Source organism: Carassius carassius, chromosome 44 (assembly GCF_963082965.1).
Source record: "Carassius carassius chromosome 44, fCarCar2.1, whole genome shotgun sequence".
Classification (NCBI taxonomy): Eukaryota; Metazoa; Chordata; class Actinopteri; order Cypriniformes; family Cyprinidae; genus Carassius; species Carassius carassius.
The window spans coordinates 22787621-22802798 of NC_081798.1; positions in this window are offsets into that span (position 1 = coordinate 22787621).

Below are 15178 nucleotides of genomic sequence, written 5' to 3' on the forward strand. Positions count from 1 at the left end.
GTTAGAAGTTATATCCACAAAAACTTATTTTAGAGCTTCCAATGCTCAAGATTGTCAGTTTACAGGTTTCTGAGTCCAAAAATGATGAAATAGTGCTTTTGTTCAAATGAAGTGAAATCTAGGCCAAATCTGCTCAAAAGCTGCTCTCTCAATCAGAGAAAGTTGCTTCATTCAATGTTTAGTGGAAAACTTGCCAAACTGAAATATGCTTATGTGTTAAGAAATACAATGTTTGTGCAATGCTGTAAGACAGTATTTAATGTGTTAGAAGTTATATGCACAAAAACTTATGTTAGAGCTTCAATGCTCAAGATTGTCAGTTTTACAGGTTTCTGAGTCCTAAAATGATGAAATAGTGCTTTTGTTCAAATGAAGTTAAAACTAGCCCAAATCTGCTCAAAAGCTGTTCTATCAATGTGAGAAAGCTGCTTCGTTCAATGTTTAGTGCAAAACTTGCCAAACTGAAAGATGCTTAAGTGTTATGAAATACAATGTTTGTTGCAATGCTGTAAGACAGTTTTAAATGTGTTAGAAGTTATATGCACAAAAACTTATGTTAGAGCTTCAATGCTCAAGATTGTCAGTTTACAGGTTTCTGAGGCCAATAATGCTGAAATAGTGCTTCTGTTCAAACGAAGTGTAATCTAGCCCAAATCTGCTTAAAAACTTTTCTCTCAATGAGAGAAGGCTGCTTCATTCAATGTTCAGTGAAATCTTGCCAAACTGAAAGTTGCTTATATCTTATGAAATGCAATGTTTTTTGCAATGCTGTAAGACAGTTTTTAATGTGTTAGAAGTTATATGCACAAAAACTTATGTTAGAGCTTCAATGCTCTAGATTGTCAGTTTACAGGTTTCTGAGACCAATAATGTTGAAATAGTGCTTCTGTTCAAATGAAATGAAATCTAGCCCAAATCTGCTCAAAAGCTGCTCTCTCAATGTGAGAAAGCTGCTTCATTCAATGTTCAGTGCAAATCTTAACAAACTGAAAGATTCTTATGTGTTAGGAAAAACAATGTTTTTGCAATGCTGTAAGCCTGTTTTTAATGTGTTAGAAGTTATATGCACAAAAACTTATGTTAGAGCTTCAATGCTCTAGATTGTCAGTTTACAGGTTTCTGAGGCTAATAATGTTGAAATAGTGCTTCTGTTCAAATGAAGTTAAAACAAGCCCAAATCTGCTCAAAAGCTGCTCTCTCAATGTGAGAAAGCTGCTTCATTAAATGTTCAGTGCAAGTCTTGCCAAACTGAAAGATGCTTATGTGTTATGAAATACAACGTTTGTGCAATGCTGTAAGACAGTTTTTAATGTTGTTAGAAGATATATGCACAAAAACTTATGTTAGAGCTTCAATGCTCTAGATTGTCAGTTTACAGGTTTCTGAGTCCAAAAATGATGAAATAGTGCTTTTGTTCAAATGAAGTTAAAACTAGCCCAAATCTGCTCAAAAGCTACTCTCCCAATGTGAGAAAGCTGCTTCATTCAATGTTTAGTGCAAAACTTGCCAAACTGAAAGATGCTTATGTGTTATGAAATACAATGTTTGTTGCAATGCTGTAAGACAGTTTTTAATGTGTTAGAAGTTATATGCACAAAAACTTATGTTAGAACTTCAATGCTCTAGATTGTCAGTTTACAGGTTTCTGAGTCCAAAAATGATGAAATAGTGCTTCTGTTCAAATGAAGTTAAAACTAGCCCAAATCTGCTCAAAAGCTGTTCTCTCAATGTGAGAAAGCTGCTTCATTCAATGTTTAGTGCAAAACTTGCCAAACTGAAAGATGCTTATGTGTTATGAAATACAATGTTTGTTGCAATGCTGTAAGAAAGTTTTTAATGTGTTAGAAGTTATATGCACAAAAACTTATGTTAGAGCTTCAATGCTCTAGATTGTCAGTTTACAGGTTTCTGAGGCTAATAATGATGAAATAGTGCTTTTGTTCAAATGAAGTGAAATCTAGGCCAAATCTGCTCAAAAGCTGCTCTCTCAATCAGAGAAAGCTGCTTCATTCAATGTTTAGTGGAAAACTTGCCAAACTGAAATATGCTTATGTGTTATGAAATACAATGTTTGTGCAATGCTGTAAGACACTTTTTAATGTGTTAGAAGTTATATGCACAAAAACTTATGTTAGAGCTTCAATGATCTAGATTGTCAGTTTACAGGTTTCTGAGACCAATAATGTTGAAATAGTGCTTCTGTTCAAATGAAGTGAAATCTAGCCCAAATCTGCTCAAAAGATGCTCTCTCAATGAGAGAAAGCTGCTTCATTCAATGTTCAGTGAAATCTTGCCAAACTGAAAGATGCTTATGTGTTATGAAATACAATGTTTGTTGCAATGCTGTAAGACAGTTTTTAATGTGTTAGAAGTTATATGCACAAAAACTTGTTTTAGAGCTTCCAATGCTCAAGATTGTCAGTTTACAGGTTTCTGAGTCCAAAAATGATGAAATAGTGCTTTTGTTCAAATGAAGTGAAATCTAGGCCAAATCTGCTCAAAAGCTGCTCTCTCAATCAGAGAAAGCTGCTTCATTCAATGTTTAGTGGAAAACTTGCCAAACTGAAATATGCTTATGTGTTATGAAATACAATGTTTGTGCAATGCTGTAAGACACTTTTTAATGTGTTAGAAGTTATATGCACAAAAACTTATGTTAGAGCTTCAATGATCTAGATTGTCAGTTTACAGGTTTCTGAGGCCAATAATGTTGAAATAATGCTTCTGTTCAAATGAAGTTAAAACAAGCCCAAATCTGCTCAAAAGCTGCTCTCTCAATGTGAGAAAGCTGCTTCGTTCAATGTTTAGTGCAAAACTTGCCAAACTGAAAGATGCTTATGTGTTATGAAATACAATGTTTGTTGCAATGCTGTAAGACAGTTTTTAATGTGTTAGAAGTTATATGCACAAAAACTTATTTTAGAGCTTCAATGCTTAAGATTGTCAGTATACAGGTTTCTGAGACCAATAATGTTGAAATAGTGCTTCTGTTCAAATGAAGTGAAATCTAGCCCAAATCTGCTCAAAAGATGCTCTCTCAATGAGAGAAAGCTGCTTCATTCAATGTTTAGTGGAAAACTTGCCAAACTGAAAGATGCTTAAGTGTTATGAAATACAACGTTTGTGCAATGCTGTAAGACAGTTTTTAATGTGTTAGAAGTTATATGCACAAAAACCTATGTTAGAGCTTCAATGCTCAAGATTGTCAGTTTACAGGTTTCTGAGGCCAATAATGCTGAAATAGTGCTTCTGTTCAAATGAAGTGAAATCTAGCCCAAATCTGCTTAAAAACTTTTCTCTCAATGAGAGAAGGCTGCTTCATTCAATGTTCAGTGAAATCTTGCCAAACTGAAAGATGCTTATGTGTTATGAAATACAATGTTTGTTGCAATGATGTAAGACAGTTTTTAATGTGTTAGAAGTTATATGCACAAAAACTTATGTTAGAGCTTCAATGCTCTAGATTGTCAGTTTACAGGTTTCTGAGGCTAATAATGTTGAAATAGTGCTTCTATTCAAATGAAGTTAAAACAAGCCCAAATCTGCTCAAAACCTGCTCTCTCAATGTGAGAAAGCTGCTTCATTCAATGTTCATTGCAAATCTTAACAAACTGAAAGATGCTTATGTGTTATGATATACAATGTTTTGCAATGCTGTAAGACAGTTTTTAATGTGTTAGAAGTTACATGCACAAAAACTTGTTTTAGAGCTTCCAATGCTCAAGATTGTCAGTTTACAGGTTTCTGAGTCCAAAAATGATGAAATAGTGCTTTTGTTCAAATGAAGTGAAATCTATGCCAAATCTGCTCAAAAGCTGCTCTCTCAATCAGAGAAAGCTGCTTCATTCAATGTTTAGTGGAAAACTTGCCAAACTGAAATATGCTTATGTGTTATGAAATACAATGTTTGTGCAATGCTGTAAGACACTTTTTAATGTGTTAGAAGTTATATGCACAAAAACTTATGTTAGAGCTTCAATGATCTAGATTGTCAGTTTACAGGTTTCTGAGGCCAATAATGTTGAAATAATGCTTCTGTTCAAATGAAGTTAAAACAAGCCCAAATCTGCTCAAAAGCTGCTCTCTCAATGTGAGAAAGCTGCTTCATTCAATGTTCATTGCAAAACTTGCCAAACTAAAAGATACTTATGTGTTATGAAATACAATGTTTTTGCAATGCTGTAAGCTTGTTTTTAATGTGTTAGAAGTTATATCCACAAAAACTTATTTTAGAGCTTCCAATGCTCAAGATTGTCAGTTTACAGGTTTCTGAGTCCAAAAATGATGAAATAGTGCTTTTGTTCAAATGAAGTGAAATCTAGGCCAAATCTGCTCAAAAGCTGCTCTCTCAATCAGAGAAAGTTGCTTCATTCAATGTTTAGTGGAAAACTTGCCAAACTGAAATATGCTTATGTGTTAAGAAATACAATGTTTGTGAAATGCTGTAAGACAGTATTTAATGTGTTAGAAGTTATATGCACAAAAACTTATGTTAGAGCTTCAATGCTCAAGATTGTCAGTTTTACAGGTTTCTGAGTCCAAAAATGATGAAATAGTGCTTTTGTTCAAATGAAGTTAAAACTAGCCCAAATCTGCTCAAAAGCTGTTCTCTCAATGTGGGAAAGCTGCTTCGTTCAATGTTTAGTGCAAAACTTGCCAAACTGAAAGATGCTTATGTGTTATGAAATACAATATTTGTTGCAATGCTGTAAGACAGTTTTTAATGTGTTAGAAGTTATATGCACAAAAACTTATTTTAGAGCTTCAATGCTTAAGATTGTCAGTATACAGGTTTCTGAGACCAATAATGTTGAAATAGTGCTTCTGTTCAAATGAAGTGAAATCTAGCCCAAATCTGCTCAAAAGATGCTCTCTCAATGAGAGAAAGCTGTTTCATTCAATGTTTAGTGGAAAACTTGCCAAACTGAAAGATGCTTAAGTGTTATGAAATACAACGTTTTTTGCAATGCTCTAAGACAGTTTTTAATGTGTTAGAAGTTATATTTACAAAAACTTATGTTAGAGTTTCAATGCTCTAGATTGTCAGTTTACAGGTTTCTGAGACCAATAATGTTGAAATAGTGCTTCTGTTCAAATGAAGTTAAAACAAGCCCAAATCTGCTCGAAAGCTGCTCTCTCAATGTGAGAAAGCTGCTTCATTCAATGTTCATTGCAAATCTTAACAAACTGAAAGATGCTTATGTGTTATGAAATACAATCTTTGTGCAATGCTGTAAGACAGTTTTTAATGTGTTAGAAGTTATATGCACAAAAACTTGTTAGAACTTCAATGCTCAAGATTGTCAGTTTACAGGTTTCTGAGTCCAAAAATGATGAAAAAGTGCTTCTGTTCAAATGAAGTTAAAACTAGCCCAAATCTGCTCAAAAGCTGCTCTCTCAATGTGAGAAAGCTGCTTCATTCATTGTTTAGTGCAAAACTTGCCAAACTGAAACATCCTTATGTCTTATGAAATACAATGTTTTTTGCAATGCTGTAAGACAGTTTTTAATGTGTTAGAAGTTATATGCACAAAAACTTATGTTAGATCTCCAATGCTCTAGATTGTCAGTTTACAGGTTTCTGAGTCCAAAAATGATGAAATAGTGCTTCTGTTCAAATGAAGTTAAAACTAGCCCAAATCTGCTCAAAAGCTGTTCTCTCAATGTGAGAAAGCTGCTTCATTCAATGTTTAGTGCAAAACTTGCCAAACTGAAAGATGCTTATGTGTTATAAAATACAATGTTTGTTGCAATGCTGTAAGACAGTTTTTAATGTGTTAGAAGTTATATGCACAAAAACTTATGTTAGAGCTTCAATGCTCTAGATTGTCAGTTTACAGGTTTCTGAGGCCAATAATGTTGAAATAGTGCTTCTGTTCAAATGAAGTTAAAACAAGCCCAAATCTGCTCAAAAGCTGCTCTCTCAATGTGAGAAAGCTGCTTCATTCAATGTTCATTGCAAATCTTAACAAACTGAAAGATGCTTATGTGTTATGAAATACAATGTTTTTGCAATTGCTGTAAGACAGTTTTTAATGTGTTAGAAGTTATATGCACAAAAACTTATGTTAGAGTTTCAATGCTCTAGATTGTCAGTTTACAGGTTTCTGAGACCAATAATGTTGAAATAGTGCTTCTGTTCAAATGAAGTGAAATCTAGCCCAAATCTGCTCAAAAGCTGCTCTCTCAATGAGAGAAAGCTGCTTCATTCAATGTTTAGTGCAAAACTTGCCAAACTGAAAGATGCTTATGTGTTATGAAATACAATGTTTTTGCAATGCTGTAAGACAGTTTTTAATGTGTTAGAAGTTATATGCACAAAAACTTATGTTAGATCTTCAATGCTCTAGATTGTCAGTTTACAGGTTTCTGAGTCCAAAAATGATGAAATAGTGCTTCTGTTCAAATGAAGTTAAAACTAGCCCAAATCTGCTCAAAAGCTGTTCTCTCAATGTGAGAAAGCTGCTTCATTCAATGTTTAGTGGAAAACTTGCCAAACTGAAATATGCTTATCTGTTATGAAATACAACATTTTTGCAATGCTGTAAGACAGTTTTTAATGTGTTAGAAGTTATATGCACAAAAACTTATGTTAGAGTTTCAATGCTCTAGATTGTCAGTTTACAGGTTTCTGAGACCAATAATGTTGAAATAGTGCTTCTGTTCAAATGAAGTTAAAACAGCCCAAATCTGCTCTAAAGCTGCTCTCTCAATGTGAGAAAGCTGCTTTATTCAATGTTCATTGCAAATCTTAACAAACTGAAAGATGCTTATGTGTTATGAAATACAATCTTTGTGCAATGCTGTAAGACAGTTTTTAATGTGTTAGAAGTTATATGCACAAAAACTTATGTTAGAGCTTCAATGCTCTAGATTGTCAGTTTACAGGTTTCTGAGGCCAATAATGTTGAAATAGTGCTTCTGTTCAAATGAAGTTAAAACAAGCCCAAATCTGCTCAAAAGCTGCTCTCTCAATGTGAGAAAGCTGCTTCATTCAATGTTCATTGCAAATCTTAACAAACTGAAACATGCTTATGTGTTATGAAATACAATGTTTTTGCAATTGCTGTAAGACAGTTTTTAATGTGTTAGAAGTTATATGCACAAAAACCTATGTTAGAGCTTCAATGCTCAAGATTGTCAGTTTACAGGTTTCTGAGGCCAATAATGCTGAAATAGTGCTTCTGTTCAAATGAAGTGAAATCTAGCCCAAATCTGCTTAAAAACTTTTCTCTCAATGAGAGAAGGCTGCTTCATTCAATGTTCAGTGAAATCTTGCCAAACTGAAAGATGCTTATGTGTTATGAAATACAATGTTTGTTGCAATGATGTAAGACAGTTTTTAATGTGTTAGAAGTTATATGCACAAAAACTTATGTTAGAGCTTCAATGCTCTAGATTGTCAGTTTACAGGTTTCTGAGGCTAATAATGTTGAAATAGTGCTTCTATTCAAATGAAGTTAAAACAAGCCCAAATCTGCTCAAAACCTGCTCTCTCAATGTGAGAAAGCTGCTTCATTCAATGTTCATTGCAAATCTTAACAAACTGAAAGATGCTTATGTGTTATGATATACAATGTTTTGCAATGCTGTAAGACAGTTTTTAATGTGTTAGAAGTTACATGCACAAAAACTTGTTTTAGAGCTTCCAATGCTCAAGATTGTCAGTTTACAGGTTTCTGAGTCCAAAAATGATGAAATAGTGCTTTTGTTCAAATGAAGTGAAATCTATGCCAAATCTGCTCAAAAGCTGCTCTCTCAATCAGAGAAAGCTGCTTCATTCAATGTTTAGTGGAAAACTTGCCAAACTGAAATATGCTTATGTGTTATGAAATACAATGTTTGTGCAATGCTGTAAGACACTTTTTAATGTGTTAGAAGTTATATGCACAAAAACTTATGTTAGAGCTTCAATGATCTAGATTGTCAGTTTACAGGTTTCTGAGGCCAATAATGTTGAAATAATGCTTCTGTTCAAATGAAGTTAAAACAAGCCCAAATCTGCTCAAAAGCTGCTCTCTCAATGTGGGAAAGCTGCTTCATTCAATGTTCATTGCAAAACTTGCCAAACTAAAAGATACTTATGTGTTATGAAATACAATGTTTTTGCAATGCTGTAAGCTTGTTTTTAATGTGTTAGAAGTTATATGCACAAAAACTTATTTTAGAGCTTCCAATGCTCAAGATTGTCAGTTTACAGGTTTCTGAGACCAATAATGTTGAAATAGTGCTTCTGTTCAAATGAAGTGAAATCTAGCCCAAATCTGCTCAAAAGATGCTCTCTCAATGAGAGAAAGCTGTTTCATTCAATGTTTAGTGGAAAACTTGCCAAACTGAAAGATGCTTAAGTGTTATGAAATACAACGTTTTTTGCAATGCTCTAAGACAGTTTTTAATGTGTTAGAAGTTATATTTACAAAAACTTATGTTAGAGTTTCAATGCTCTAGATTGTCAGTTTACAGGTTTCTGAGACCAATAATGATGAAATAGTGCTTCTGTTAAAATGAAGTTAAAACTAGCCCAAATCTGCTCAAAAGCTGTTCTCTCAATGTGAGAAAGCTGCTTCATTCAATGTTTAGTGCAAAACTTGCCAAACTGAAAGATGCTTATGTGTTATAAAATACAATGTTTGTTGCAATGCTGTAAGACAGTTTTTAATGTGTTAGAAGTTATATGCACAAAAACTTATGTTAGAGCTTCAATGCTCTAGATTGTCAGTTTACAGGTTTCTGAGGCCAATAATGTTGAAATAGTGCTTCTGTTCAAATGAAGTTAAAACAAGCCCAAATCTGCTCAAAAGCTGCTCTCTCAATGTGAGAAAGCTGCTTCATTCAATGTTCATTGCAAATCTTAACAAACTGAAAGATGCTTATGTGTTATGAAATACAATGTTTTTGCAATTGCTGTAAGACAGTTTTTAATGTGTTAGAAGTTATATGCACAAAAACTTATGTTAGAGTTTCAATGCTCTAGATTGTCAGTTTACAGGTTTCTGAGACCAATAATGTTGAAATAGTGCTTCTGTTCAAATGAAGTGAAATCTAGCCCAAATCTGCTCAAAAGCTGCTCTCTCAATGAGAGAAAGCTGCTTCATTCAATGTTTAGTGCAAAACTTGCCAAACTGAAAGATGCTTATGTGTTATGAAATACAATGTTTTTGCAATGCTGTAAGACAGTTTTTAATGTGTTAGAAGTTATATGCACAAAAACTTATGTTAGATCTTCAATGCTCTAGATTGTCAGTTTACAGGTTTCTGAGTCCAAAAATGATGAAATAGTGCTTCTGTTCAAATGAAGTTAAAACTAGCCCAAATCTGCTCAAAAGCTGTTCTCTCAATGTGAGAAAGCTGCTTCATTCAATGTTTAGTGGAAAACTTGCCAAACTGAAATATGCTTATCTGTTATGAAATACAACATTTTTGCAATGCTGTAAGACAGTTTTTAATGTGTTAGAAGTTATATGCACAAAAACTTATGTTAGAGTTTCAATGCTCTAGATTGTCAGTTTACAGGTTTCTGAGACCAATAATGTTGAAATAGTGCTTCTGTTCAAATGAAGTTAAAACAGCCCAAATCTGCTCTAAAGCTGCTCTCTCAATGTGAGAAAGCTGCTTTATTCAATGTTCATTGCAAATCTTAACAAACTGAAAGATGCTTATGTGTTATGAAATACAATCTTTGTGCAATGCTGTAAGACAGTTTTTAATGTGTTAGAAGTTATATGCACAAAAACTTATGTTAGAGCTTCAATGCTCTAGATTGTCAGTTTACAGGTTTCTGAGGCCAATAATGTTGAAATAGTGCTTCTGTTCAAATGAAGTTAAAACAAGCCCAAATCTGCTCAAAAGCTGCTCTCTCAATGTGAGAAAGCTGCTTCATTCAATGTTCATTGCAAATCTTAACAAACTGAAACATGCTTATGTGTTATGAAATACAATGTTTTTGCAATTGCTGTAAGACAGTTTTTAATGTGTTAGAAGTTATATGCACAAAAACTTATGTTAGAGCTTCAATGCTCAAGATTGTCAGTTTACAGGTTTCTGAGACCAATAATGTTGAAATAGTGCTTCTGTTCAAATGAAGTGAAATCTAGCCCAAATCTGCTCAAAGGCTGCTCTCTCAATGAGAGAAAGCTGCTTAATTCAATGTTTAGTGGAAAACTTGCCAAACTGAAATATGCTTATCTGTTATGAAATACAACGTTTTTTGCAATGCTGTAAGACAGTTTTTAATGTGTTAGAAGTTATATGCACAAAAACTTATGTTAGAGTTTCAATGCTCTAGATTGTCAGTTTACAGGTTTCTGAGACCAATAATGTTGAAATAGTGCTTCTGTTCAAATGAACTGAAATCTAGCCCAAATCTGCTCAAAAGCTGCTCTCTCAATGAGAGAAAGCTGCTTCATTCAATGTTTAGTGCAAAACTTGCCAAACTGAAAGATGCTTATGTGTTATGAAATACAATGTTTTTGCAATGCTGTAAGACAGTTTTTAATGTGTTAGAAGTTATATGCACAAAAACTTATGTTAGATCTTCAATGCTCTAGATTGTCAGTTTACAGGTTTCTGAGTCCAAAAATGATGAAATAGTGCTTCTGTTCAAATGAAGTTAAAACAGCCCAAATCTGCTCTAAAGCTGCTCTCTCAATGTGAGAAAGCTGCTTTATTCAATGTTCATTGCAAATCTTAACAAACTGAAAGATGCTTATGTGTTATGAAATACAATCTTTGTGCAATGCTGTAAGACAGTTTTTAATGTGTTAGAAGTTATATGCACAAAAACTTATGTTAGAACTTCAATGCTCAAGATTGTCAGTTTACAGGTTTCTGAGTCCAAAAATGATGAAATAGTGCTTCTGTTCAAATGAAGTTAAAACAAGCCCAAATCTGCTCAAAAGCTGTTCTCTCAATGTGAGAAAGCTGCTTCAATCAATGTTTAGTGCAAAACTTGCCAAACTGAAAGATGCTTATGTGTTATGAAATACAATGTTTGTTTCAATGCTGTAAGACAGTTTTTAATGTGTTAGAAGTTATATGCACAAAAACTTATGTTAGAGCTTCAATGCTCTAGATTGTCAGTTTACAGGTTTCTGAGGCCAATAATGTTGAAATAGTGCTTTTGTTCAAATGAAGTTAAAACAAGCCCAAATCTGCTCAAAAGCTGCTCTCTCAATGTGAGAAAGCTGCTTCATTCAATGTTCATTGCAAATCTTAACAAACTGAAAGATGCTTATGTGTTATGAAATACAATGTTTTTGCAATTGCTGTAAGACAGTTTTTAATGTGTTAGAAGTTATATGCACAAAAACTTATGTTAGAGCTTCAATGCTCAAGATTGTCAGTTTACAGGTTTCTGAGACCAATAATGTTGAAATAGTGCTTCTGTTCAAATGAAGTGAAATCTAGCCCAAATCTGCTCAAAAGCTGCTCTCTCAATGAGAGAAAGCTGCTTAATTCAATGTTTAGTGCAAAACTTGCCAAACTGAAAGATGCTTATGTGTCATGAAATACAATGTTTTTACAATGCTGTGAGCCTGTTTTTAATGTGTTAGAAGTTATATGCACAACAACTTATTTTAGAGCTTCCAATACTCAAGATTGTCAGTTTACAGGTTTCTGAGTCCAAAAATTATGAAATAGTGCTTCTGTTCAAATGAAGTGAAATCTAGGCCAAATCTGCTCAAAAGCTGCTCTCTCAATCAGAGAAAGCTGCTTCATTCAATGTTTAGTGGAAAACTTGCCAAACTGAAATATGCTTATCTGTTATGAAATACAACGTTTTTTGCAATGCTGTAAGACAGTTTTTAATGTGTTAGAAGTTATATTTACAAAAACTTATGTTAGAGTTTCAATGCTCTAGATTGTCAGTTTACAGGTTTCTGAGTCCAAAAATGATGAAATAGTGCTTTTGTTCAAATGAAGTTAAAACTAGCCCAAATCTGCTCAAAAGCTGTTCTCTCAATGTAAGAAAGCTGCTTCGTTCAATGTTTAGTGCAAAACTTGCCAAACTGAAAGATGCTTATGTGTTATGAAATACAATGTTTGTTGCAATGCTGTAAGACAGTTTTTAATGTGTTAGAAGTTATATGCACAAAAACTTATTTTAGAGCTTCAATGCTTAAGATTGTCAGTATACAGGTTCCTGAGACCAATAATGTTGAAATAGTGCTTCTGTTCAAATGAAGTGAAATCTAGCCCAAATCTGCTCAAAAGCTGCTCTCTCAATGAGAGAAAGCTGCTTCATTCAATGTTTAGTGGAAAACTTGCCAAACTGAAATATGCTTATGTGTTATGAAATACAATGCTTTTGCAATGCTGTAAGCCTGTTTCTAATGTGTTAGAAGTTATATGCACAAAAAATTATTTTTGAGCTTCCAATGCTCAAGATTGTCAGTTTACAGGTTTCTGAGTCCAGAAATGATGAAATAGTGCTTTTGTTCAAATGAAGTGAAATCTAGCCCAAATCTGCTCAAAAGCTGCTCTCTCAATGAGAGAAAGCTGCTTCATTCAATGTTTAGTGGAAAACTTGCCAAACTGAAATATGCTTATGTGTTATGAAATACAACGTTTGTGCAATGCTGTAAGACAGTTTTTAATGTGTTAGAAGTTATATGCACAAAAACTTATGTTAGAGCTTCAATGCTCTAGATTGTCAGTTTACAGGTTTCTGAGTCCAAAAATGATGAAATAGTGCTTCTGTTCAAATGAAGTTAAAACTAGCCCAAATCTGCTCAAAAGCTGTTCTCTCAATGTGAGAAAGCTGCTTCATTCAATGTTCATTGCAAATCTTAACAAACTGAAAGATGCTTATGTGTTATGAAATACAATGTTTGTTGCAATGCTGTAAGACAGTTTTTAATGTGTTAGAAGTTATATGCACAAAAACTTATGTTAGAGCTTCAATGCTCTAGATTGTCAGTTTACAGGTTTCTGAGGCTAATAATGTTGAAATAGTGCTTCTGTTCAAATGAAGTTAAAACAAGCCCAAATCTGCTCAAAACCTGCTCTCTCAATGTGAGAAAGCTGCTTCATTCAATGTTCATTGCAAATCATAACAAACTGAAAGATGCTTATGTGTTATGAAATACAATGTTTTGCAATGCTGTAAGACAGTTTTTAATGTGTTAGAAGTTATATGCACAAAAACGTATTTTAGAGCTTCCAATGCTCAAGATTGTCAGTTTACAGGTTTCTGAGTCCAAAAATGATGAAATAGTGCTTTTGTTCAAATGAAGTGAAATCTAGGCCAAATCTGCTCAAAAGCTGCTCTCTCAATCAGAGAAAGCTGCTTCATTCAATGTTTAGTGGAAAACTTGCCAAACTGAAATATGCTTATGTGTTATGAAATACAACGTTTGTGCAATGCTGTTTTTTAATGTGTTAGAAGATATATGCACAAAAACTTATGTTAGAGCTTCAATGCTCTAGATTGTCAGTTTACAGGTTTCTGAGTCCAAAAATGATGAAATAGTGCTTTTGTTCAAATGAAGTTAAAACTAGCCCAAATCTGCTCAAAAGCTGTTCTCTCAATGTGAGAAAGCTGCTTCGTTCAATGTTTAGTGCAAAACTTGCCAAACTGAAAGATGCTTATGTGTTATGAAATACAATGTTTGTTGCAATGCTGTAAGACAGTTTTTACTGTGTTAGAAGTTATATGCACAAAAACTTATGTTAGAGCTTCAATGCTCAAGATTGTCAGTTTACAGGTTTCTGAGTCCAAAAATGATGAAATAGTGCTTTTGTTCAAATGAAGTGAAATCCAGCCTAAATCTGCTCAAAAGATGCTCTCTCAATGAGAGAAAGCTGCTTCATTCAATGTTTAGTGGAAAACTTGCCAAACTGAAATATGCTTATGTGTTATGAAATACAACGTTTGTGCAATGCTGTTTTTTAATGTGTTAGAAGATATATGCACAAAAACTTATGTTAGAGCTTCAATGCTCTAGATTGTCAGTTTACAGGTTTCTGAGTCCAAAAATGATGAAATAGTGCTTTTGTTCAAATGAAGTGAAATCTAGCCCAAATCTGCTCAAAAGCTGCTCTCTCAATGTGAGAAAGCTGCTTCATTCAATGTTTAGTGGAAAACTTGCCAAACTGAAATATGCTTATGTGTTATGAAATACAACGTTTGTGCAATGCTGTAAGACAGTTTTTAATGTGTTAGAAGTTATATGCACAAAAACCTATGTTAGAGCTTCAATGCTCAAGATTGTCAGTTTACAGGTTTCTGAGGCCAATAATGCTGAAATAGTGCTTCTGTTCAAATGAAGTGAAATCTAGCCCAAATCTGCTTAAAAACTTTTCTCTCAATGAGAGAAGGCTGCTTCATTCAATGTTCAGTGAAATCTTGCCAAACTGAAAGATGCTTATGTGTTATGAAATACAATGTTTGTTGCAATGCTGTAAGACAGTGTTTAATGTGTTAGAAGTTATATGCACAAAAACTTATGTTAGAGCTTCAATGCTCTAGATTGTCAGTTTACAGGTTTCTGAGGCTAATAATGTTGAAATAGTGCTTCTGTTCAAATGAAGTTAAAACAAGCCCAAATCTGCTCAAAACCTGCTCTCTCAATGTGAGAAAGCTGCTTCATTCAATGTTCATTGCAAATCATAACAAACTGAAAGATGCTTATGTGTTATGAAATACAATGTTTTCCAATGCTGTAAGACAGTTTTTAATGTGTTAGAAGTTATATGCACAAAAACTTATTTTAGAGCTTCCAATGCTCAAGATTGTCAGTTTACAGGTTTCTGAGTCCAAAAATGATGAAATAGTGCTTTTGTTCAAATGAAGTGAAATCTAGGCCAAATCTGCTCAAAAGCTGCTCTCTCAATCAGAGAAAGCTGCTTCATTCAATGTTTAGTGGAAAACTTGCCAAACTGAAATATGCTTATGTGTTATGAAATACAATGTTTGTGCAATGCTGTAAGACAGTTTTTAATGTGTTAGAAGTTATATGCACAAAAACTTATGTTAGAACTTCAATGCTCAAGATTGTCAGTTTACAGGTTTCTGAGTCCAAAAATGATGAAATAGTGCTTTTGTTCAAATGAAGTTAAAACTAGCCCAAATCTGCTCAAAAGCTGTTCTCTCAATGTAAGAAAGCTGCTTCGTTCAATGTTTAGTGCAAAACTTGCCAAACTGAAAGATGCTTATGTGTTATGAAATACAATGTTT